The sequence below is a fragment of the Crinia signifera genome, chromosome 5, assembly GCF_055691185.1.
Source record: "Crinia signifera chromosome 5, ASM5569118v1, whole genome shotgun sequence".
NCBI classification, from domain to species: Eukaryota; Metazoa; Chordata; class Amphibia; order Anura; family Myobatrachidae; genus Crinia; species Crinia signifera.
Genome location: NC_139221.1, coordinates 71,131,841 through 71,156,666, shown reverse-complemented (window position 1 = coordinate 71,156,666; position 24,826 = coordinate 71,131,841). Strand labels below are relative to the sequence as shown.

Genomic DNA, 24,826 nt, shown 5'->3' with positions numbered 1-24,826 from the left:
TTTTTTTTTCTGAGGGGGGGAGAGAAATCATTCAATGGTCGGGGACCATCTAATGATTCTCTCCGATACGACTGCATGCTAGGGGATGTGTTCGTGTACATCCCTGCTCATGGTACCGAGAGGATTTGGCGAGCCTTGCTGAATCAGGCTGATTGTGTATTGTTTGCATTGACCTGTTATGTGAGGTCTTAGGAACCTCTTGGTAAGGGAAGTAATACACAGAAATGTGTGAGGGCAGAGAACATATCCTAGAGAGGAGTCCTGCCCATAGTGAATGTGGAGGTGTATATGTCAGCAGTAGGTACATTTTGAAGAGGGAACCAACAGAGAACAGAGCTGAGAAGGGAGTGTGGGGTGTTGAGAAGACTTGTTACCTGTAACTGGGACAATGTTCTCATAATAACGATACTGGAGACAAAAACATATCCAAACATAGAACATAAATGTTGTGTTATGCCTCATAACAAAACAACTGGTTATAGGGCATTATGCACTCGCCTTTACCTGCTCCATATACTGTAGCCTATCTATACAATAACAACATACTGAGACCAGGGTGTGAGGTCTGTGAATAATCAGAGGGACAGCAGGCAGCAGTGTAATCTATGTATCCGCACTGAGTCATACCCAGGCTGTGTCTATGTCACCTGGAAATGCCCAGCGTTGCCCAGGTAACAGTTGAGCATGGTGTCTGGTCTACAGAAATGGCTACACCACTTCCTTATGCCCCTCCTATCATTCCCTAATAGAGACACACACCTTGCACCCATAGCAGCTTCACCACAGGGTCCAGCTGTAAGTACCCATAGCTCTGCTAAAAGCCTGTATTCTATCCTCAGATACAAACAAACATAGGAGGAAATCCCTGGCCTAGGTAGGGTGTACTGTGTGCCTGCTCCATACTGTACAGAGTAACAAATACTGTGTAAAGACCCATACACGCATGGTGCACCCCACCAACAACGATGTTGTTGTTGACTGACTGCTGGGTTCAAATGTCTAGACAAAGTCCCGGACCCATTCACAGCAGCACTAGACCCGGGTCCACCCGGGTATCTAGGCTGGTGTGAAAGGGGCCAACCAGGGAATGCCCAGCATGATCCCAGGACCAAATTCATTGCATTTTCTGTTGTAAAAGGGGTATAAGAGAAACAGTGACAAGGAGACACAAGAGACACTGTGGGGGACAGAGAGGGGAGCCAGAGGCAGAGTCGGGGGGGGGGGGGGGGGTTGGGAAAGCGAGTTACTTATAAAATATGTAATTGTGCACGATAAAACATACATGCATCAATTATCACAAAGTAAGTAAGCAAAAATATTTTATAATGGTGGCTGGACTCCAAAGACCCCTCCTGCCCCCCTGCCTAGCCTTACACTGTGGGACTGAAATAGGGTTTGTCATACTCCCTCTCCAATACCCCTCCATGGCCGCATGCAGAGTCCTGCCTGTCACGGGCAGCGCAGCCAAGCTGGCTGCAGAGTCTCTTAAAACCTGCACGTCCCTGCTGCTGCTGTGGAGCGCGCTGCGCCAACCGTGCTGCAGCCGTTCTGACAGTAGGAAAAAAAGTCAGCTGTGCAGTGGGTTGCTGACTTGCCTTTCCTCTGCTCGGGTCATGGTGTGGGCACCTCTCTCAAACTTTGGGGAACCCCTTTGCCCCCCCCATTCCGACACGGCAATGCAGTGCAATGCTATTTAAGCTCAAAACGCACGGCAGGATCAGAACGTGTATGGGCACTATTACAGTAATTGTAACTTTTTCCTAGTCTGCAGCAAGTACTGTGAAAAGGTACAAATCTAGTGATTTTTTAAAAAAAGTTTGGCTTGGCAAAAACTAAAAGCTGTACAATTCAGAGTAAAAAAAAAAGTAATAAGTTAATAACTTACAGTTGTTGCCAGGGCCATATAGCCCTGTGGTCTATTGAAGAATTTAAATCTTGGTTCACCATGCAGAGTTTTGTATGCTGTTGAGTAGACAAAAAATTGGCTCAATGTATTGGTTTTATTTACAAGCGGGAGGGGCCCTATACTATACATATATGCTGAGTGTTAGTCTGTGGGACTGTGTTTGGGGCGCAGGGCTCGTTGGGCTGCTGTTGCTGGGCTGCTCCATGGCATCATATCGTATACTTTCATCACCCCTTTAGTTTGTTTAATATATATGTAACACCCTCCACATTTATTATTACCTCTTACCTAGGTAAGTCTTATCACATATAATTTCCCCTATCCCTTTTACTATCACTTCCATTTCACACTAATGTGATGCCATGGATTGGTTCTGCTGGGCTGGCCTGGGGGGCCCTGTGCCCTGGACCTGTCTCAGAGTAGTGTTAGGGACTTGTCCTATTGAGGTAACCTGGACGTGGTGGACAAGCCGATAATAGTGGCCATCATTATGCTAATAACCTCAGAAATGCAATATAGCAATAATATTAAAAGGTCTAGCATTTACATTTAGTGTGCACCTGCAAACTCCTCCTCCTGCTTTTATTTACAAGCCAACTGCTTAACCGCTGTAACAAGGATCACAAACATGGGGTCTCAGAGGAAGACTTGTTGATTTTCACAGCATACAAGGTTGATTCCATATGTGATCGTAATTGTAGGCAGTAGCATACAGGCAAACTCAGCATAACAGACTCTTGAAAGGCTCCAATGGTCTCTACGATATAACTTCCCTGGTATATAGCTTGGGCAGCTAATCCACCATCAAGAGCAAGGTGACTCTGCCCTAGAAAACCTTATATTCGTAAACCCCAGGTGCTGCTGATTAGACACCTGGGTTTGTTACTGCTCCAAAACCTGGTCTGGATCCTCTACATTACTTTCATGCTTTTAATAAAAAAAAAAAAAACAACAACCATGTTAGACCTCTTGTAAATAAAGCCCTTTTGATACCACCTGCAAAACATGGAGAGTCGTAATGGTCTGGGACTTTTTTGAAGGGTCTTGAGTTGGCAGAGGGTGATTGGCACACTGAACCAATATCAATATTTAAATACCCGCTTGTCTCAGCCTAGCTGGTCAGGGGATACCTTTGCCTATGTGAGAATGTCCTTCTGGCTATGTCTTGGTAAAAAATCATGGAATGGTCAGCATCGAATTTATTTTCAACTGTAGAAAGAATTGCACAAAAATATTTGGTTATAGCCGCAAAAGGTGGCTACTTCAATGAGTGCAAAATGTACAGTACATTTTGTTAAAATATTCTAAATTTATTTTTACTGGTTACTTGGTCTATTCTTTAATGTCAGAGGGCATTGAGACCTCAAACTGCATACATTTTCAATAGAAACTGGTGTAAGGGTGGTATACTGTAAATAGCCTGCAAGATTTTGGCCGTGCAACCTGTAGATTGGAAGAGCCAATTGCAAAAATAGTTTCCTTGTACCTTTAAAAAAAAAAAAAAAAAAAACAACAACATATTGTCACTTAAAATCTAGTAGCGGCATTAGTGAAAGCTGTCTGCTACATCTCACTTGATATTACTTTTGGGCCTATATGGGCCACTTTATTTATTTTTTGTAAAATTGTGCTTTTTATTGTACTGTGCATGCCCACAAAACAAATCTTTCCCATCCATATGCAAGTACTTCTTTTGCATTTAGGCTCACCACTCCTAATGCTTTAGAGAGGCACAATGGGAAATAGGGGAGGCTCAACATTGGCATCAACAGTTCCCAACCCTTTTTTTTTTTTTTTTTTACTTACCCCTTGATTAGGCTTTTTATTTATGAGTATTCCCTCCTCTCAATTTGAAATATATCTACAGTACTTACGAGTGGAGTGGAAGTGAGTGGTATGCGTGTCCTTATGTGTGCATTTATATAAAGGAGTAGCGGAGGAGTAGTGTGTGGTCAGGAATTGGTCCCTCTGTGTTTGGCTGATGGCTGTGTACTGTCTTCGGGGTTCCCGTTAATGCCTGTAGGATTAATGCCGTTGCTTCCTCCACCCGTGTCTGTGTGGGGCAGATGAATGCGAATGTCTGAGGGCAGCGTGGGTAGTTCCCAGTGGATTGCTGGTCGGGCAAATGCACATTCATCTCCATGGCAATGGTAGACTTGTTCCGCCATTACCAATATTATTTTCAAGTACTCCAACTGGTCTGAAGCGCACCCCCTGGGGTACACATATCCCAGGCTGGGAATCAGTGGTCTAGAGCAGTGGTGGCCAACCTGTGGCTCTTGAGCCTCATGTGGCTCTCCCCCTTGTAAAGTATGGCTCCTGCTCCCACTGCTGCCCGCCGCCCACCGTCTGTCCCAGTCCCCCCTGCTGCCGGTTCCCTGAATCCCTTCTCCTTCTGAGGGGAGGAGAGCGCAACTCTCCTACCCCTTACTGTGTATCCTTGTGACTGGGCCATCCACCAATCAGAGCTCGTGGGCCAGCAGCCAATCAGGAGTCGGCCAGTGAGCTTTAATTGGTGGGCGGCCCAGTCACAGGGAAGTAAGGGGGAAGGAGACGCGCGGTGTGCTGTGCTCTCCTCCCATCGGTGACATGACAGGAGGACTGCAGGGGGACACCAGACTGTCCTCTCCCCGGCAGCAGCAGCAACAACGGTGAGTGCTGCTGCTGGGAAATTTGCACTGTGGGGGCATAGCAGTTTGTGGCACTGTGGGGGCATAGCAGTTTGTGGCACTGTGGGGGCATAGCAGTTTGTGGCACTGTGGGGGCATACCAGCTTTCTGGCACCATAGGGGCATACCTGGCATTGTGTGGTGCATACCTGGCACCGTGGGGGGCATATGTGTATCTGGCACTATTGGGGGCATATGTTTATATGGCACTGCACTATTGGAGGCATATTTGTATCACACCCACCCAAGGGGTCAAAATAGACTATGCCTCTTTTTTTGGCGCATGCACCTTTGGCGTGCGCATGATGTCGGCTCTTTAGCTTGACTACCGATATTTTTCAGCTCTTTACCTCTGACCGGTTGGCCACCCCTGGTCTAGAGCATAGTGGCTTAAAAATCAGGACATTGGGGATGACCGGCCATCACTCACCTTCCTGATGTAGAAGAGCTAGATTGGTATAAATTATGTGTATATGTATATGCCCGCCCAAAGCTTAATGCTTTGAAAGCTAGTAGATGTATTTTCACTTGCTGCCAACAGATGGCAGTGCTTCAGGGACAGACGGACACTAGACATTTATATTATACTGTAGATATAGATTTTTTAAGGTCTTTACTAGAGATGTGCAGGTTTGGATTTACCTAGATCTCAAAACAGGATCTGATTGGCTATCGGCTGTCACATGTTTTGGCTCAAAACATGTGACAGTCGGATAGCCGGTAAGATCCTGTTTTGAGATCCGGGTAAATCCGAACTTGCACATCTCTAGTCTTTACTGATCTTTGTACCTGCTACACTTTTTTTTTTTGTATTTTTTTTTATTTAATTAATTTTTTTGTAATTTTTATGTAATTCATATAAATCAGCTATAAAATGTACTAGATGTGTTTTTTAATGACTGGTTAAGACTGAATTTTTTTATGAAGTTATTTATATTTGTGCATTCTTTTAATGGCTCTTAGAATATTTCATCCATTTTTAGAATAGTTCATTCTTATAAGAGATAGTTATTGAATAATCACTGCTGCTACTTTCTTATAGTAGCCAGTGCAGTATATAATTAGGTATGCACGTACTGGCCTACTGCTGCATATTTATTGTATAGAGGTCATGAGCGCAGACAAACCAATATGCACTGTAATTATGCTGTTCTACTTGCAGGAGTTTACCTGTCACCAATCATCTGTGACAGTGTTGGGGTGAAAGATAGTTGAGGTCTGCCTGGTGAGATCATATAGGTGACTCAAAATGATTTTTGTGTAAACTGTGACATTGTTTTATGTAGCCCCATGCAGGTCACAAATGAGATTGTAAAGTGTGAGTGCTTGATCCCCTATTGCAGATAAACAATGATAAATGATAAATATGACCACCAACATGCTCTTAGGATTTGCTGATTGTATCTTGAGCCCTTCCACTGATACATAAGCTTACTATTCGTGTGGTTGCTGCAATCTATTTGCATTATCTTGTAAATTACGTTGTATTTTGATTAAATTGTGTTTCACCTGGTAAATGTGACTTTAACATTTATTAATAATACTGCACAGATGCTGTTTATGTAATTTATAGTTCAAGTAATTTGCGCATCTTGGATAATGTCAATTTTGGCATTTACTACTAACACTGCTAAGCCACATCCTCTCCTGGCACATACTAGATAATGGTGTTCTATTCTAGCATCGGTACTTGTGTATTATCACTGCGCCCGTTAAGTAGTTTACGTACTGTCCTATTCAGGGTAGTATGGTACTTGTGTAGTTTCACGGCGGCACTGGGATCGCATCGAAATGCGATTTGCATGCAATGGTACTTGTGCAGTTTCACGGCACCTCTGCCTTGTGGATCACATTGCATGCGATGCAATGCGATTTAGCACACCCCCACGATCCACCTCACCCTGAAGCATGACGAGTCCCGCGAGGGGCCGCAGTACGCATCCTCCCGACCTGTACATACCCCCACTATCCACGTCGGCGTGGAGTTGATTTTATAAAATGTGGTGAGCGCACGTGGATTACTTGACGTATATTCCGCGTACCCTCGCGGGGCGTGCTGCGCTCGCCACACTTTATGAAATCAACTCTGTGCCGACGTGGCTAGTGGGGGTATGAACAGGTCGGGAGGACATGTACCACATCCACTCGCCACGCTTCATGGTGACGTGGATAGTGGGGGTGTGCTAAACGTGGATAGTGTGGGTGTGCTAAATCGCATTGCATCGCACGTGATCAGATCGCATGCGATTTGCGGCGATCTGTGGGCAGGGGTGCCGTGAAACTGCACAAGTACCATGGCATCGCATTGCACGCATGCGATCCCAGTCCCGCCGTTAAACTACACAAGTACCATACTTCGCTAAATAGGACAGTACGTAAAATACTGTACTTAATGGGCACCGTGATAATACACAAGTACCATAGCATCACCTGAGTGCGTATACTCTGGTTTTACGCTGGCATAGAACTGGTGCCCATGCTGCCATTGTAGTCTTCTTTTGTGCATGTTTCACACCTGCATTTGTTGTGCAAATTATGTCAATACTAAATTATCCAATAACAAATGGCACCAACAATATATTTTCTTATTATTCCGTTGGTTTTCTTTCCATTTCATCTGCAATAAGATGTCATAAAATAGACTATGTAGGGTAAATTATGGATTTAACAATATGGCTTGTTCCAAACTTGGGACATTTTGGTGAATTTCTGAGAATCCAGTGTGTTGGTTACTAGGATTGTATTGGGGTTTTTAACGTATGTCACTTTTTTTTACATTTTTAATGTAAAAAAATCCAATAATCATTGGGACTATTATAGAAATGTATGTGAATTCGTGTACAGTAAATAAAAATCCTAGTTTTTTTTGTTTGTTCATTAAGCCATACTAATATTACGCCTAAAGTCTGTTTGCCTACAAGATTCTTGAATTATTGACCGCCTTTTAAATTTTACAATAAATAATTAATTATAAAGGCAAAAACTGAACCTTGGAATGTCAAGGATGACAAGTTCTAAACTCCAGTGTAACGATACAGTCACCTCTTTATAGCTACTTAAATTTGATGTCTGCATTAGAGTGACTTTGTTCATTTCTTGAGCAATGTACCCTATTTAATTGTCAGTGGCGGCCTGCAGTCAGTAGCGATCGGCCACCCATGCCTGCATCAATGAATTGCCAGATACACTCACTAAGCACATGGGAGTCATCTGAGATTGCAAGACTTCAAAAATTCTAATGGTTTTTCTATTCATCTGTTTCACTCTAGAATACAGATGTGGCCATAGACAGCTGCCCCCTAAAACATCATTGTATGTCATACAATCATTTTATGGTATATGTCATGGCATCGCACACACTATAAAATCGCATTCGATTGCATGCGATTTTGCAGGAGGTGCGATGCCATGCGATGCGATCCCCCGAGGCTGAGAGAGCAGTGAATAATTACATAGGAAAATCGCACCGCATCGCATCACACATCGCATGGCTCTAAAATGGGCCATGCAATGCGATTTTCTTACGCAGAATAGCCCACTAAGCAAATTTCTTAGTGGGCGCCGTGATAATACACAAGTACCAAAAATCGCATCGCGTCACACGACACTAAAATGGCCCATGCGATGCGATTTCCCTACGTTTGTGTACGTAGAAAATCTGGGCGCCGTTCTAGGAAACAAGTACCCTATACTGTGTATGACCACGGCTGTATCTGCATATGTAAACACTGTCAGATACTATTTTATATACAGACACACAATATATCAACAAATAGCTTTGCTAATAAGTTGCATTTTTGGCACAAAAAGATGCCCGGCGTCACAAAAGTCGTGTGGCGATCATGCATTGTGTAACCCGACTTGCAGCGAATGGATTTCAGGTGTATGATTGGTGATTGGGTCCTCCTGAAATTACTCTGCTCATTTTAAAAGTGCCCCCATGTAGTACACAATGATTTTTGTCATGCTGCAGATTTGCGCCTCTGAACTCCGCAGAAGTCCCTATAGTGGGAATAGGATCATTGGATAGACATACATTAGGTCTCAAAGCAATAGGTCAACATGCTTGAAAGTCAATATGGGTTAGGTCAGCAGGTCATTAGGTCGACACAAGCATTAAGGTCGCCAGTCAAAAGGTAGATATGGGGTATTTCACGTTTGAAACGAATGTCGACATGGACATTAAAAAGTGCACTGCGTCCCCTTGCATGGGTCGCTACGCTCACCATGTGGGCATGGTGCATCGCTACACTCAGCACTCTATTTTATTCTCCCACCATGCCCTAGTGGATGGTAGGGCATGAAATACCGCCTGTCAGTACATGTCGGCTAAAAAAAAAAAGTGAAAAACCCCATGTCGACCCAACGACCTGTCAACCTTCAGTCATGTCGACCCAATGCTTGGTGACCTAGTGACCGTATCCCAAATAGTGGGGGAACCTAGGTCCTCTTGTGGTAGAGGGTACCAAGGTTCTCTTATTGGGCTTCATAGATCCGCTAGTGTAGCTTTCAGTTGCCAAAGATCGGGGAAGATCCCAGGTCATTTAATCATGATGTTAATACACATATTAACAAAGCCCAGGCAGCTTTCTAATGTCCCCGCTTATGAGATAGGCAGTGTGCATCGAGTACACTGGGTTATTAAAATCTCATTAATAATGAATGGGAACAGATGGACAGATGACAGTGTGATTTTACAAGACCTAGACATATATACGCTCTTCAGGATAAAGAAGCTTTTAAGAGGCGTTCACTGTGTAAAATTGACGCAGCTGTAGCTAGTCTCTGTGTCACTAGGAGTTGGAAGCCTACTGAAGGAGCCTATGGATAGAATAATGGACAGCTGCTTAATGAAACTTCATGTGTAGCGATGTCTTCAGCGTGCATGGCACTTATAGTATGGCCAAAACACTTCATAGCGATACTCAAGAAAAAATAATTACTTTAAAAGCATTGAACGAAGGCAGAAAAGAGATTTACAGGTGACTCTTCATTGGATACATTTGCTGTCTCATCCATATATATGGCTGGGGCTGTCTCATGTATTGCAAAGTTATTGGCAGTAAGTCCCATCATTTGCCATCTAATAGGAGAACCAGACATTGCTTTTGTATTTTCCTTAGTATTTAGTCCAAGCACAGCGCTATTGGACAAGGAAGCAGCAATGTCAGCATTTTGGTAATACCATATTTAATCAGCGTTTTTATTCCGACCAGTTCACAAAAAGTAAATGTACGGCAACAGCCCCATTGTGTTCCTTTTCTAATATAGAAGGTGGTAGGGTACTTGTGTAGTTTCACGGCGCCACCCGATATCGCATGTGATTTGCATACGATTCGATGTGGAAAGCGATTTAGCACCTGTTCATACCCCCCACTATCCACTACGGCATGGAGTTGATTTTATATAGTGTGGCGAGAGGACACGGATTACTTGACATGTATTCACCGAGCCTGAAGTGTGGCGAGGAGCCATGGAATACATGTCAAGTAATCAGTGTCCCCTCGTGGGGCTCGCTGCGCTCGCCACACTATATAAAATCAACTCCATGCCGTAGTGGATAGTGGGGGTATGAACAGGTGGTAAATCGTATGCGATATCGCATGCGATTTACTGGCGCCGTGAAACTACACAAGTACCGGTGATAGAAACTCAAAACATGTTCACAGTTAAGATCAGTGGCTCAGTGACATCATCATTGAAGGGTACAAGATTTGATTGCACTCTATACCCAGTGACATATAATTGATGGGTGTATGGAGTGTGATACACACCCTGCACCCATTTACAATACTTACCTTTCTGTTGGTACCACAGATGATAATGGAAACCTATCACATGTGCAATGTCTGGCCGTGTACATTACAGAAATGACTGGGAAAATGGTATCCGCACCTTTTTGACCAGAGACTGTCGTGTGCGCAGTAGACTCTAGCACAGTGTCTACTGAGGTTTCCCCTGTGGAAGAGGGGGAGGGGGACTAGTATGTGTGCAGTGGACTCTAGCACAGTGTCTATTAAGGAATCCCCTGTGGAAGAGGGGGAGACTACTATGTGTGCAGCCTTCCCCTCTCTTGATCCCGTCTCTGTGAATTGGAGACACTACATAATCCGTTGCAGAAAGAGTAATAACATACTGTTCTATGATGTATAGAGGATTAGGGTGACAAATAATTTGTTGTATTCTGGTTTCTTGTTACTTTGGTGAAAGGTAATATTTTTTGTCACTAGAGCTGATAACCAGTGGTGGCGCTACAGGGGAGTTTTAAAACCACTTCTGATACCAAACTCCTACAAAAGATTTTCCTAGTAGAAAAGGCATGTTTGGGGGGATAATGGTTGGACATGTGTTTTATTTTCTACAAATGTTTTCCCTGTTTTTCTCCTAATGCAGCCATGTCCAAACTATGTCCCTTCAGCTGTTGTGAAACTACAAGTCCCATCATGCCTTATGACAGGTTTGCTATTAGGTAATGCTAAAACTATGGCAAGGCATTCTGGGAGGTGTAGTTTGACAACAGCTGGAGGGCCACAGTTTGGACATGCCTGTCCTAATGTATATCGTGTGTGTGTGTGGCCAGAAAGTTACGTTGTTTAATTAGTCCACTGTACTTTGTCCAGTAATGTTTTGGCTTAGTTATATATTGTTTCATGATTAGTGATTTTGTGATGTTGTCAGGCTTCAATCTGACAACTCCTCCATACAAACAATATCATTTACAGTGGTATATGGATTATGCTTTCCTAAGAAAAGATTACATCGGTCAACATTAATTTTGAGTCTGGGCTCTGCATATATGATTTTTATGTCTTCCACATTCCTAATTAAGGGAAATTCCAACAAAAAGTGGACATGGGTCATGAAAAAAAAAGATGGGATATTCGAAAGAAGAATTTCCCAGTGCATCAGTCATAGTCTATAGTATTTAAAAAAAAATTCGGTTGGTAACAGTGTGTCACATGACATGCTGCTATTTTGTCATATTTCAGTAATGTTTACAGATTGTGACTACTGATTATCTATTGCTGTTTTCAGAAAACAAGAGTAAGAAACTTGGATTAATGTAGTATATAACATAAGTTGAGGACATGAACTGTCAGAAACTATATGTTGATAATCAGTATTTCATGTGGTTTTATGTTAGTGAAAGAGTTACATGTGGCACATATTTGGTGCTACGTGTTTTGGTATTTTTTTCTATATTTTTGTCCTGACCCAGCAATACTCACCACTCAAGGGCAGCAGCCAGTCCCTACTCCTCCCACTCCTGTCGCTCCCCCTCCCTCTGTTCCTGACCTCCGCCACGCTCGGGGAGGTTTGAGGGACTCGGGCGCCCGGACTCCTGAGTGCCCCGAGCCACCCCAAAGCTCCCCGAGCGGGGCCTGCCACCTGGTCACTTATGCAGTGCAACGGGAGGGTGCCGCTAGAAGTGGTGTGCCAGTGGTGCACAGCAGGAGGCACCACTGGCGCACACCTACCTAATGGCAGCGCTGAAGTGGTTAATGTGCCCATACACGGGTCCGATTTGTCTTGTTTTAATCCGATTCCGACAGATCGGGGCGATATATTGAATGAGAACTGGCCAAATTGGATCGGTTTGACATCTGATCTGACCCGGTGCACGTTCCCATGCCACATTGGATGCATCGGTGTACTAAATGGGTTGTTCCATATACAGTTACTTGCTTTTTTCTGTGCTGCCAACTTAGCCCCTTTGATAAAGGATATAGTGTCTACGCCAATATTGACAATGGTCTACAAATGAAAAGGTTGTCATGAGTTTTTTCATCGTGTTTTTTTGGTTGTCAATTTGTAGATTTCATCAGATGATACCCAAATTAGTGTACTGCTTCACCCAGGGCTGGTGTAAGGTATCTCAGCACCCTAGGCAAAACATCAGCCTACTGCTCCCATAGGGATGTAACTCCCAGAGGCACTGGAGTCACTGGCCTCTGGACTTTTGGCACAGAAGGGGCACATGAATGTACAGGATCCAAGTGTGACCAATGCTCTTCCACTGGAGGTCTGTGGTGCAGCGACATAGTTAACTGGCTCTATCGCAAAATTCAGACTTGGTGTCACCACCCCCAGTTCCTTGCACCCTAGGCAGCTGCCTAGTAGAAGAGCCAGCCTGGCTTCTCCATGCTTCGGGCAAACTGCCCTGCTCCGCTACCGCTGTGCTCAGCAAACTATACTATTTCCAATTGGTGTCCACGTGGATGGTTAAGTCATGACTACCTTTTGTAATGTGTCAACCACTGCTATGTTGACCTTTTTGTCTGTCGACCTTGTCATTGTTGACCTATTGACTGTCAAGCTAAACACTGTTGACCTATTGACCGGATACCCTGCCTAATACAGCTGAAACCTATGTTGTGGGGAAAGGTCTATATAGGAGATTGTCAGCAGAGTGAATATCTGTTATTCTCCTGTTTCTACACTGCTCCATGTCATTCTCCTCAATCATCTCATGACAGAGGCAGGTCTGCTCATACAGTAAACATTTTGGAACTGACACAGGTTTCCAGGTGTGGCTGGGAGTGGAACCTGGGCTGTATATATATTTCTTTTGTGCCATGTGTGTGTGTGTGTGTGTGTGTGTGTGCATTACAGTATGTTCAGTAGGTGGACTAAAAGGGAGTAATCTGGTACATGTAGATGAGTATTCTGACTGTCTTTAGTGCCAATGATCCAACATATAGTATATGGCATCTTCGCGTTGGCTCCTAAAACCCGGATTTATCTTGTTGGTTGTTTTTTTTTTTGTCCTATTGGAACAACATATTGCGAGCATCCTACCGTGTCTATAGTCAATTGCACACTCACGTGTTTGTATGAAATATCGATACAATATCTTCTGGTTCTCCTTGCTGCATGGCATCAGAAGATATGTTGTACAATGGGGTGCAGAAATACAAAACCACCTATAATTCAGTCGTTCAGGGGATAGCACAGTGTGTACGCCTGCTCTCGCTTGGTCTGGGATAAAGGGAATTCATTGTGACCATGGCACCAGCAGCCGGTCGTCCTGATGTGTACCCGGCCTAGAGTTGACTTATTATTTAGCTAGTCTTTGGTAAATAATGTGGAATTTGCAGGACCAGTAGAGGTGGCAAGGCTTGTATAGTAATGTATTTCAGTCATTTAATATGGCGCCAATGAAAGAGCATAAATAAAATAACGTATAAGACGTTGCTGCTCAGATTCCTCACCTAGGAAAACCTTAATGTCTTTAATCAAATTTATTTAGAATCACACAAATATGCAGAGGCATTAGTTAATTATATATAATTTTTTTTATTTTTATTCTTATTACATTACATTTGATCATGTTAATTAAACAGAGCACTATGGTTGGTCATCTACTGTATATAAACTGACACAAGAAAATAGGCCAGTAAGTGTGCTGTAGGCTGTTGGCTTATCAGGAGGGTAAATTATCCATGACTGTGTGACCAATTAGTGGCAGCAGTCTGTAGGGTAGTGAGGAGGGCACTGAGGTTTCTGTCCACACTGTCAATGTCCGTTGTGCTGAGATTCAGCGTTTGAGTGTTGGGGGAGCTGACTGGCTTGCCTCCTCTGCACTTCCCCCTGTCTGGTGTTTGTGTAGAGCTGGGCTGTCTCAGCTTGGCACTGAGGGACTGTCATACACAGGAGGTGGGTGTGGGGATTGGCAGAAACCGCTCATTTAAAGTAACAGTCAGGCTTCAAAGATCTGTTGAGGTTTGTGTATGTTCTGTATACTATTGTATTTCATCATGCCTATGCTAGTCTGTTAGTGTGTTTTATGCAGACTTTATCTTTTGTCAGAGACCTTTTCCGGTCAGTCACTGGAAGTTACACAGTAGTGTGTCTGAATGAAGTAATGGATGAAAATAATGTAGGAAATGGTACTGTAATGTAGAATGTATGTATGTAAGTGATGTAATTATTATTATGTACATCTACATATTTACTATGGTTGCGGTATACTACATCTACATATTTACTATGGTTGCGGTATACTAGTGTTCACTCTAGCACCCACTATCTTTGGAAACCCATGCAGTTCCTGTTCCCTGCCTGGGATGTCGCTGTCTGCTGTAGTGCTTCTAGCACAGTGTGGTCTGTATATCAGCACTGATATGCAAACCAGACCTGTGCTAGAAGCACTACAGCAGACAGCGACACCCCAGACAGGGAACAGGAACTGCAGGGGTTTTCAAAGATCGCTGAATGAACACTAGTATACTACTCATTTATTTATTTTATTATCTGCAACTCCCTCACACCTGTAACCTTTTCCAAAATACCCCCTAATGCCGCTCCCACAGCTTTAACCCTGCTATGTCAGGAATTCACATACTGCATGTCAACATTGTGGACCTTAAGTCATTCTGAGGATATCAACATGTTGGCATCATAGTTGTCGACAGCATTTGGCCTTATGATTGCTTCCCATTCACTATAAAGTAACATAGGAGGTTATTCTGGTTGACACGCAAAACTGTGAAATTCGTCATCTCCCTCCTCCCATGCTGAATATCCCTGCACGCTTGTGAATGGATGTTTTGCATATACATCAATTTGCAGGCTTGCATGCGGGGACAAAATAATTTGATGGTCCCCGACCATCGAATGATATTGCAAGCGCTCGCAGACCTAAGACGCTTCTGTAGTGTCTTAGGTCTGTGGGCGCCCTGTACAGGAAGCGGGCGGGCAGCTGACATCCACTGATGTCAGCTGCCTGCCCCCGGCACCTGTGTCACAGATGCATTAGCATGGGAAAGCCCAGGGTTTTCATGGGAATGCCCATGAAACGGTGGGCGCCGCTGTCCCACGCCGCCCTGCCTGCACTACTTGGTGCAAACAGAACGGCGAACCACTGCAGAAGTAATCCTTTCAAACAGCACACCTGATATAAAAGTAGTGTTTGTTTTCACACCATTGAATGAGAACATAAAAATTGAGAGTGCGTTAAAGTGAAGGTTACCTCAGTGTTTTCCTCAAGGGTCTGAAGCCATAGTAATTGTTACTGCGAAACCACAAGTATTCTGCTGTCAAAGAAATAATACTAATAATATGTGTTTCTTTGTGACCAGTGGTTATTCCCTGTATATCAGCTAAACTTTGGCTTTATTTTGTTGCAGGACGAATAGATTGCTGGTGACATTTTATTTTGCCAAATCGGGAATAATCTGAATGAACAAGGTAAAGGATTCAGATTGAATAATGCAATTCAACATGTGATAAGTCATGTTTTATCTGTGCGGCACCATATACATTTGTACAAAAGTAATTCATTTGTGAAATATGTTTCAAACAGTAGCAACATTTTTATAATATCCACTGTATTTGCTACTGTATATACCTAGCATGTGTATGACAATATAAAGTGTAATTAGAGTGCTTGGCCACTCTAATTTAGGACTTGTGACTACTGTATATCAGTTTTTTGTGGCACAGACGGAACTGCTCTGTAAATTTGCTGTGCATGCTCTGTAATCTGTGAAATGGGTACACGTCTATGGCAAACACACCCAAAGCCAACACTGCATTTACTACACTTCAATACTGACTGGAGTATAGCCAATATTGCAGTTGATGTGATGGATGGCAATAAAACGTGTGCCAGTCTTGCCAAGATACAATCTTTTATACAACTGTCTACTCGTGGTTTAATATAAAAGTAACATTTGACAAGGATTACTTATGCCACTTGATACACCGTAGTACATGCCTTATTGGTACAAAAGGCAAAGTGTACAAAGGCATTATATAATGACATGGTGTAAGTGGTGTGTATGTTTGTAATCTACTAGATCAACCAATAACATTTGTGGGAAATGTAATTCTTGGTTATGTGCCACCGCTGCATATCACTGATTATTATGGTACTGCAGCATCACTGATTTTTGTGCTCCCTTTTAAAGGGTGCAAGGAAAAATCTGTGATGTTCGCGGCTGCAACCTGCTGAAATCTGGTACTCGCAGCCATCGCTATTAACTTAAGGCTGCCATACATCTACAGATCGAATTGCCAGATTGGGCTGGTTGGAACAAAAACCTGGTAATGGATGAGAGTAAATGACAGTTGACCATTTGCTTTGAAATGCTGGAAACTGCCAAAATCTGTCACTCATCCATTACCAGGTTTTTGTTCCAACCAGCCCAATCTTACAATCGATCTGTAGATGTATGGCCACCTTTACCTCCTCTAGTCTGAGTGTTTTTTTTTTTCAAATTACTTGATGTTGGCTTGCCATAGCTTAAGCTGGCCTTTTAAATCTGCTCCAGTCTATTTTTACAACATGTCTTCCATAGTATTAGTGGTCTTCATGCTAGGCTGTTTTAGCAGGATGTGCGCTCTGCCCAATTTTCAAATGTCACAATGTGCCCTTTTAGTGGCACCCTGCTAAGACAGCTTGCCTGGTGCCGTGCTGCTGCCACGTGAATAGTCACCATGAACATAATTATGACCTCTATTCACATTAACAGGAGAGCTTGGGGAAAGACCAGTGCTGGGCACGCCCACAACATGTAAACCAGATGGCAGGGTACACCCCAGATGGTGATGCCGAGGGGGCCGTGCTGCCCCCAATAGTGACGTCATGCTGCCCCCAATAGTGACGTCATGCTGCCCCCGATAGTGACGTCATGCTGCCCCCAATAGTGACGTCATGCTGCCCCCAATAGTGACGTCAGTGGGGCCACACCCCCTTTTTGGGCACTTCTGTGCCCTGTATCCTAGAGTGGACTCAGCATCATTTTGCACATTAATTTACTCCATATATGGTATCACTGATTTTACAGTAAAAACTTTTTAAAATATATCTTAATAAATTCCCTTTACTTTTTAGTTACACCCGTTGCATGTGTTTTTAGATATAGCGCAGTTATACCCTTTTCTGTACAAGTTTTTTCCTTTGGGGTCTGACAACCCCTGACATCTAACTGCAGCTCTTCAATCCTACTCCTCCCTAGGCGCCTTCACGGGACACCTGGTGCCCTACCCTCTCTACCATTTCTTGGTACACAATATTTGCAGTTTTTCCTTCAGGGATTAATGCAAAAAAGATGCATGGGGCTACTAACTCGTGAGCAAACTGTGTAATGCTGCCCATAGGTGAAGCTGCTGGCCTTTGCCTTCTACACCTGGTCTCACCCAGGGTTGCCTACCCTCCCGGATTGACCGGGAGGGTCCCGAAAATCTGGTCCCCCTCCCGGCCCCCCGGAAAGGTCGGAAAACCTCCCGGTTTCTGGGGCACCCCACTCCCCCCTCCTCGATCGCGCCCCCCCCCTAATGCACCGTTTAAATAACCTTATCTACTTATCTCCAATGAGGGTGCAGGGTCTAAAGTGCCATAATAGCGTCATTTTAGCCCCCGAACTCCTTCTGAAAGCCTCCTCTCCGGGAGAAGCCTGGAGAGGAGACTTTCAGAAGGAGTTCGGGGGCATGGCTTGAACGTGATGTCATTAAGCCCCGCCCCCATGCTGGAAAATGACCCAATTTGCCCATCTCTGTGGAGGGGGCGGGGCTAAAATGACGCTATTATGGCAAATTTAAAAAATTCTGCAACCCTGGTCTCACCCCTGTAGTGATGCCACTGTTTGGGATAAGGTTACATAGTACTTGAGGAGCCTACACACTGCATATGCCAAATGTCAAGCCTCTGTTTTTTTCAGTTATTGTTCTTTTCCTTGATTTCGCCTTGTGAAAAAGCATGCCTTCTTTCTATGTCACTAAGCTAAAGTCAACAATAGTTTAGTTGTGTGATGCTAGAATGGACAGATGGACAAATCCCTCCAAAAATGTAGTATTTCTTACAGTAGTTCATAAACAGTCCTTAGACTTCTATTTGTCAAAAAAATGTGAAGACACAGGGCCAGATGCACTAAGCTTCAAAATTGATAAAATGGAGAGTGATAAACAACCAGCCAATCAGCTCCTACGTGACATTTTTCAAACACATTGTGACATGGAAGTTAGGAACTGATTGGCTGGCAATTTATCACTCTCCATTTTATCACTTTTTAAGCTTAGTGCATCTGGTCCACAATCCTTCCAGAGTTGTTATATGTATAGAGTATATTTTAATTGAAAACAATCTCTACTTCTTAAATATTACATAAATTGTAATTCAGTACGGTCAATAATACATTTAAAACCAATATTTTTACACCATTTGTGAACACTAATGCAATACAGCATTTATCAAAGCATGGAAAAAAAGAATATACTAACCAGTCAGCTTCTGTCATTTTACAGGCTGTGTTTGAAAATGACTCCAGGTGATTGGTTAGTCTTTGAATCTGTGATCATTTATAAATCTCACCGATCCACCCCACCCCACCACCAGTATGACCAACAATAAGTAACTTTGACTTCATGGAAAAGATGATTAAACTTGTCGGACATTGAAAAAGTCAGATGTATAGACTTGATTTCAAGTAGTAGAAATATTTGGCTAGTAAGAAACAGGGACGTGCGGTGAGGTAAATGGCTGAGGGGTCCCTGGCAAGTACCAGAGCCAGATTTGCACTCAATATATGAGCCCAGGGGTACATGCCAGTATTATACACATGTGCAGCAGTATATACTGCTGGGGATTCCCTGAGTTTTGATAAAAGATGTGCAGAAAAGGCAGCCAGGTGAGGCACTGCCTCACCTGCCATAGACTTTTTACTCCACAGTTTTTTTTTTGTTTTTTTAATTGTATTTTTATTAGAATAAAGAAATAATGGTTCACATACGGTACAGTGGTTTTGACAGTTAAGCATATGACAGAGTGAGCAAGGAATGGTGTATAAACATAATTTGAAAGGCACATCATGGTTGTAGAAGAGAACACAGCTACCAGGCAGGTCCATATACATTGAATAACAGTCAAAAATTAAGTTAGCATGGGACATTAAGCATGTCAAATATACATACAGTATAGTGCAGTTTTGAAATAGCTTGGACATAAAGCATGGTTGTATCCAAGTGATGAATATAGCAAAAAGATGCGACAGTCTAACCACGTGTCAATCAAGCATGAAAGGCCAGTCACTGATGAGTGGACTAGAAAGGGGGGTGTCCCCTTTTCTAGAGTAGCCAAGTTGTACCAAGTGGTAAGCCGAACTGCCTGTCTGACACGCTCTTTTTCATGAGTGGGAAGGGAGTGTATATATGGCAGCCAGGTATCAAAGAACTTTGATGCCCTGGATTCTGCATTAAGTAGACACTCAATCCAGTCCATCTGAAACAAGTATTTTAATCTCGGGAGCATAAGTTGCAAGGAAATGGCATCAGAGTGGATCCACTGGGAAAGAACAGTCTTCTTGGTGGCAGCTGCAATTTTGGCTAGGAGACATTTATTGCCTCGGGTGAGGGGGGTGTGCGTGTTTTGTGGGTGTGTTCCAGAACGCCCAGAAGGGTGTCATGGTAAAAGGTAAAAATATGGAACTCTTCACGAATTTGCTAATCTTCTCTGTATAGTTCCAATTTTAGTATATATACGAAGCAGGCACTTTACTCCACAGTTTTGAATATAAAAATTTATTAGAATAATAAAAATAAGATCTTTTAACTATATTTTTTGTATTTTTAAATATATTTTTTGTATTTTTTTACATACTTTATAAATTCAAAACTCCGGCATATATGCTAGTATGACAGGAAAGGCTGTGCCTCACCTGCCTCACCCCACCGCACGCCACTGGTAAGAAGGCTGTAGTGGTAGTTCTTGTGCAGTTTCTTGCTTTTATTTGATCACATGTTCAAAACTCACCTTGAAGGTCGCTTAAGTAATAAAATAAATACAGACTAATGAAATGTACCTTAAGTGTGATGTGTTAACAAACACCTACTATTCTAGCACCCTGCACCTTTCAAAGCGCATATAGTTCCTATGTCCTTCCTGGGGGTGTCACTGTCTGCTGTGGTGCCTCTAGTACAGTCTGGCCTGTATTGATAAAGACTCAACAGCAGAGAGCGACACGCTAGGCAGGAAAGAGGAACTGCATGAATTTTGAAAGGTGCAGGGCGCTTTCTAAAAGGAACACTAATATTATAAACTGTAATCTAGATGACACTGTTATGAAATAAAATGGCTTTTTTCCTGGCTGGACAAATCTGACCACCTAATCACCATGGAAACAAGCTGACATCTTGACTACTGAAGTAGTTGATATGAGTGTATTGATGTAGAGATGACATCCATGAATAGAGGACTCTGCATTCAAAGGTCTTAGACATGACCATTATATCGATCTGGCAGGCGTGGTAAATAGCTTGTACTCCATAGCAGTATCTGTAACCATGGTAACAATATCAGGTCATTGGTGCAGCTGTACTGTGGTGAATCATGCTGTCCTGTGATGTATCATGCACAACATTTTTGCAATGTAATGTTTATATAATACACATTTTTATTGGTGTACGTTCTATGCATTAGTGTTTATTTTTCTATAAATTTGTGGTACTTGTGTAGTTTCACGACGCCACCACGCGCACAGTCTATCTCAGAAACTTGGCAGCTTGCCAGACGCTCTGTTTAACTGTGCGCGTGTCGCTCTAGCTGTTCTCAGCGTAGCGCGTGGCTGCTTTCCATATGTAAGCTACATTATCAGCGTAGCGCCGGGCAGCAGCTGCCCAGTGCTGACCGGTCACTGTGATACTTGTAGTACCACCGCTGACAAAGGGGGTGTCCGAAATGTACACGCTACAATTTAGACGCTTTAGCGTCTGAATCCCGAGTCCTTGCAAGCCGCTAAGAAGGGGGGTAGCTGGATTCAGACGCTAATGCGTCTGAATTTGGTAGGGTGTAGGGGTACATAGGGGTGCACTGTGCAAAACGCTCCTAAACCTGTTCACAATGACACTAGTTGACATAACAGCTGTCGACCTTGTTAATTCCACTATCCACAACTACCCGAAGCGTGGCGAGCGCATCGGTACGCGTCCTACGACTTTTTCATACCCCCACTATCCATGTCGGCGTGGAGTTGAGAATAGAAAGTGTGGTGAGCGGAGCGAGGCGAGTGGACGCGGATACCTGTGAAGCCCTTGAGGGGACGCAGATACCTGTAAAGGTATCCGCGTCCCCTCGCGGGGCTCGCCACGCTTCGGGCTCGCTGCGCTCACCACACTTTCTATTCTCAACTCCACGTCGATGTGGATAGTGAGGGTATGAAAAAGTCGTAGGACGCGTACCGCCGCCCCTCGCGGGCTCGCTACGCTCGCCACGCTTCGTGGATAGTGGAATTAACAAGGTCGACAGCTGTTACGTCGACTAGTGTCGTGAATAGGTTTAGGAGTGTTTTGCGCAGTGCACCCCTATGTACCCCTACACCCTACCAAATTCAGACGCATTAGCATCTGAATCCAGATACCCCCCTTCTTAGTGGCTTGCAAGGACTCGGGATTCAGACGCTAAAGCGTCTAAATTGTAGCGTGTACATTTCGGACACCCCCTTTAATAGCGGTGTGCCGGGGTGCCGCAGGGAGTCTGGATTTAGACGCTACACTGATAACGTAGCGCTGCGCTGAGAACAGCTAGGTGGCGCCGTGAAACTACACAAGTACCAAATTTGTGTACAATTTATTTTTTGGCACAGAGCTCTATGTGAAATATCTCCAGGTCTGTCCTTTTGAGAATTGGAAGTGAACTATGATTGTTTGAATAGTAGCTCATTAATAAAAATACCTAGTCTTACTGTATCTGTACTTTCTGAAAAGGCTTAGTACAAAAACACTGAATTTTCTGTATAGTATTTCATGACGTGTCATATGAAATGTGCAAATAAAATATTCTGCCTTTCAGTGAAAAAAATGAATGAGATAATAATTTGAATATATCAACATGATTATTACAATTTCTATTGCTCCAATGATAATTTTGGGGAGAAAAAATACTTAACAAGCTAATTTCTGGTGTGCTGATGAACAGTGTAGCAATGCAGCTGATTGCCATTGTAGTGCACAGTGTGTTGGGGCTGATAGCTGTCAGTTTTTTTTTGTTTGGTTTCCCTGTGATCGTATGACTTTGCACTTTTGATGTGACAATGGAATATGAAATGTATCTTCTGAAATAGAACCATTTGAAAAAAGTGTCCCATATTGTTAAGTAGCCTAAAGGCCCCCATACACTACCACAGTTTGGGCCGACCTGTTGGGCTGAAAAATCTGCCCAAATCGGATGCGTTTGATGTACCATCGGGTCCCATGCGCATTGGAATTGAGTCGGAGGTCGGACATCAGACCCTCCTCCTCCCGGCGGCGGGGAACAGGGGTCGCATGTGATACATTACATACTGTCCTTTTTAAATGTGATATATCACATGCAATCCCCAGGTGGCTCGCGGGGGGATTGGATGGTCATACACTGCTGTGAGAGATTGCAGCAGTGTATGGCCACCTTACAATTGAAAGTCCAATATATGATTCTCTTCAGGGGCATAAGTTCATCCCAGTCGGGCAAGTTTAAGTTTGGTGTCACCCCCCCCCCCCCCCTAAAGGGAAAACAAACCTTGTGGGTCGGGAACAGAATCAGTAGATTCAGCCATCAATTAAATCTGCAACAGCAGATGGTGCGCAGCAGAGCTCCATTGGAAGCGCAGCTGTCAAACTTGAATCCCGCTGGGAACCAAGCAGGTACTTCTGTATATGCAGGTGCCCCTTCAGGACATGGAACCTGGAAGCAGGAAGCCTCCATTGCTTCTGAAAGTTAACACCCCTGGTTCTCCTAGTTTGTCTTCCTATATTATCATTCACAATTGCATACCTCCCAACTTTATAAGTTCTGCAGGCGGGACGATGCTCCTGCGCGCCGGAGGCGCCCCGAAATTTTCGGGGGCGTGGCCTATACTCACGGCTCTGCCGCGAGGCCACGCCCCCATTTTGCCGCTATGGGGGCACGACCCAGAGGCTCTGTGAGCCTCTTGCCATGCCCCCAGTCCCCTGGCTGTGGGAATAGACGCTGTGCGCATGCGAACAGCGTTTATTCCCCGCTGCTTAGCAGCCGACAGGGGGGACTCCCAACAGCCCCCCCACACCGCGGGACACTGCCGCCCGCGGGTGGGACATCGGGACAGGCCCTGACAATCGGGACTGTCCCGATAAAATCGGGACTGTTGGGAGGTATGCAATTGTAGGTCTAGACTGGTGCATTGTCCTGTGAGGACAGTATTGTTGTGTACCCATACCTACAGTTATTCTGCATCTGTCCCGTTAACTCAGTGTCCAGAGTGCTAAACTACATGCAGGTTTTATACTATTTCTGCAAATGTTAAGTATTATATTACTACTGATGGACTCCTGACACAATACACTGTAACCTGCAGTGAGATTAAACACATGGTAACAATGCCTCTGCCCAGCAATCAGAGGTATGGCGGACACTTACGCAGTGGTATGACAATCGCAGATGGTGTTATGGAAAGTGTCCCGTGGATGTAGAAATGCTGTAAACCTTCGGCTCTCCAGCTGTTGTGGAACTACACATCCCAGCATGCCCTGCCACAGTTGTAGCATGACCACATAGCAAAACAGTAATAAGGCATGCTGTAAAGAGACACCGTTTTTTTTCAACACTGACAATTCAGTGGACGTCTACGATGGTATTATAATCATTGTTCTTTATATTTATTTATTGCTGTAATAAAGCATAATAAACTGTCCATAAGACAATACCATTTGGTCCAGCAGGTGGCAACATATGAACTATAATTAAAAGCTCAGTGAATGTCATTGCATCTGGCTGCAGTGCCCCAGTACATCTCCCTGTGCACATCTGCCGTCTCTGTACTTTGTTATGAGGCTGTTTTTCTGTCCCTTGTTTATATGTGGCAGGCTGGGCATGGGGAAGACACTAAGCACACATACAGGCAATGAAATACTGTTATGGCACCAGGGTTTTACGTGTTTATTGATCTTTTCACTCCTTGTAACTGATTTAAATGCTTGCGCTGACTGGATTAAAGGGGATTCCTGTAACAAGTCAGGTTATATTTTACACAGATGTGACATGAAAAGTCTTAACATGCAATTTACTACACACGTTTGAAGCGTATCTATGGACTGGTCTATGTCCACTGACGTAATTAGTATCAAACCATGCGGGATCTTCAATGAATGAGGAATTCACTTTGAAATTTTATTTGCAAACACAAAGTTAGGGCACAATGGAGAAGCATAGTCTCTCGGATGCCGGACGGCTCCCCGACAGTCGGGATTCCGACAGTCATTACTCCATACCTCCCAACAGTCCCGATTTTAGAGGGACAGTCCC

General features: G+C 43.8%; 1 protein-coding gene across 1 annotated transcript in view; it reads left to right on the top strand.

Annotated features, from left to right (window-relative positions):
* Positions 1-24,826, top strand: part of MAPRE2 (microtubule associated protein RP/EB family member 2) — a 159,883-nt gene that overhangs the window by 7,877 nt on the left and 127,180 nt on the right. Inside the window, exon 2 of the mRNA XM_083187437.1 lies at positions 15,705-15,765. The gene's annotated coding sequence lies outside the window, so the exon portion shown is untranslated. The remainder of the gene's footprint in view (positions 1-15,704; positions 15,766-24,826) is intronic.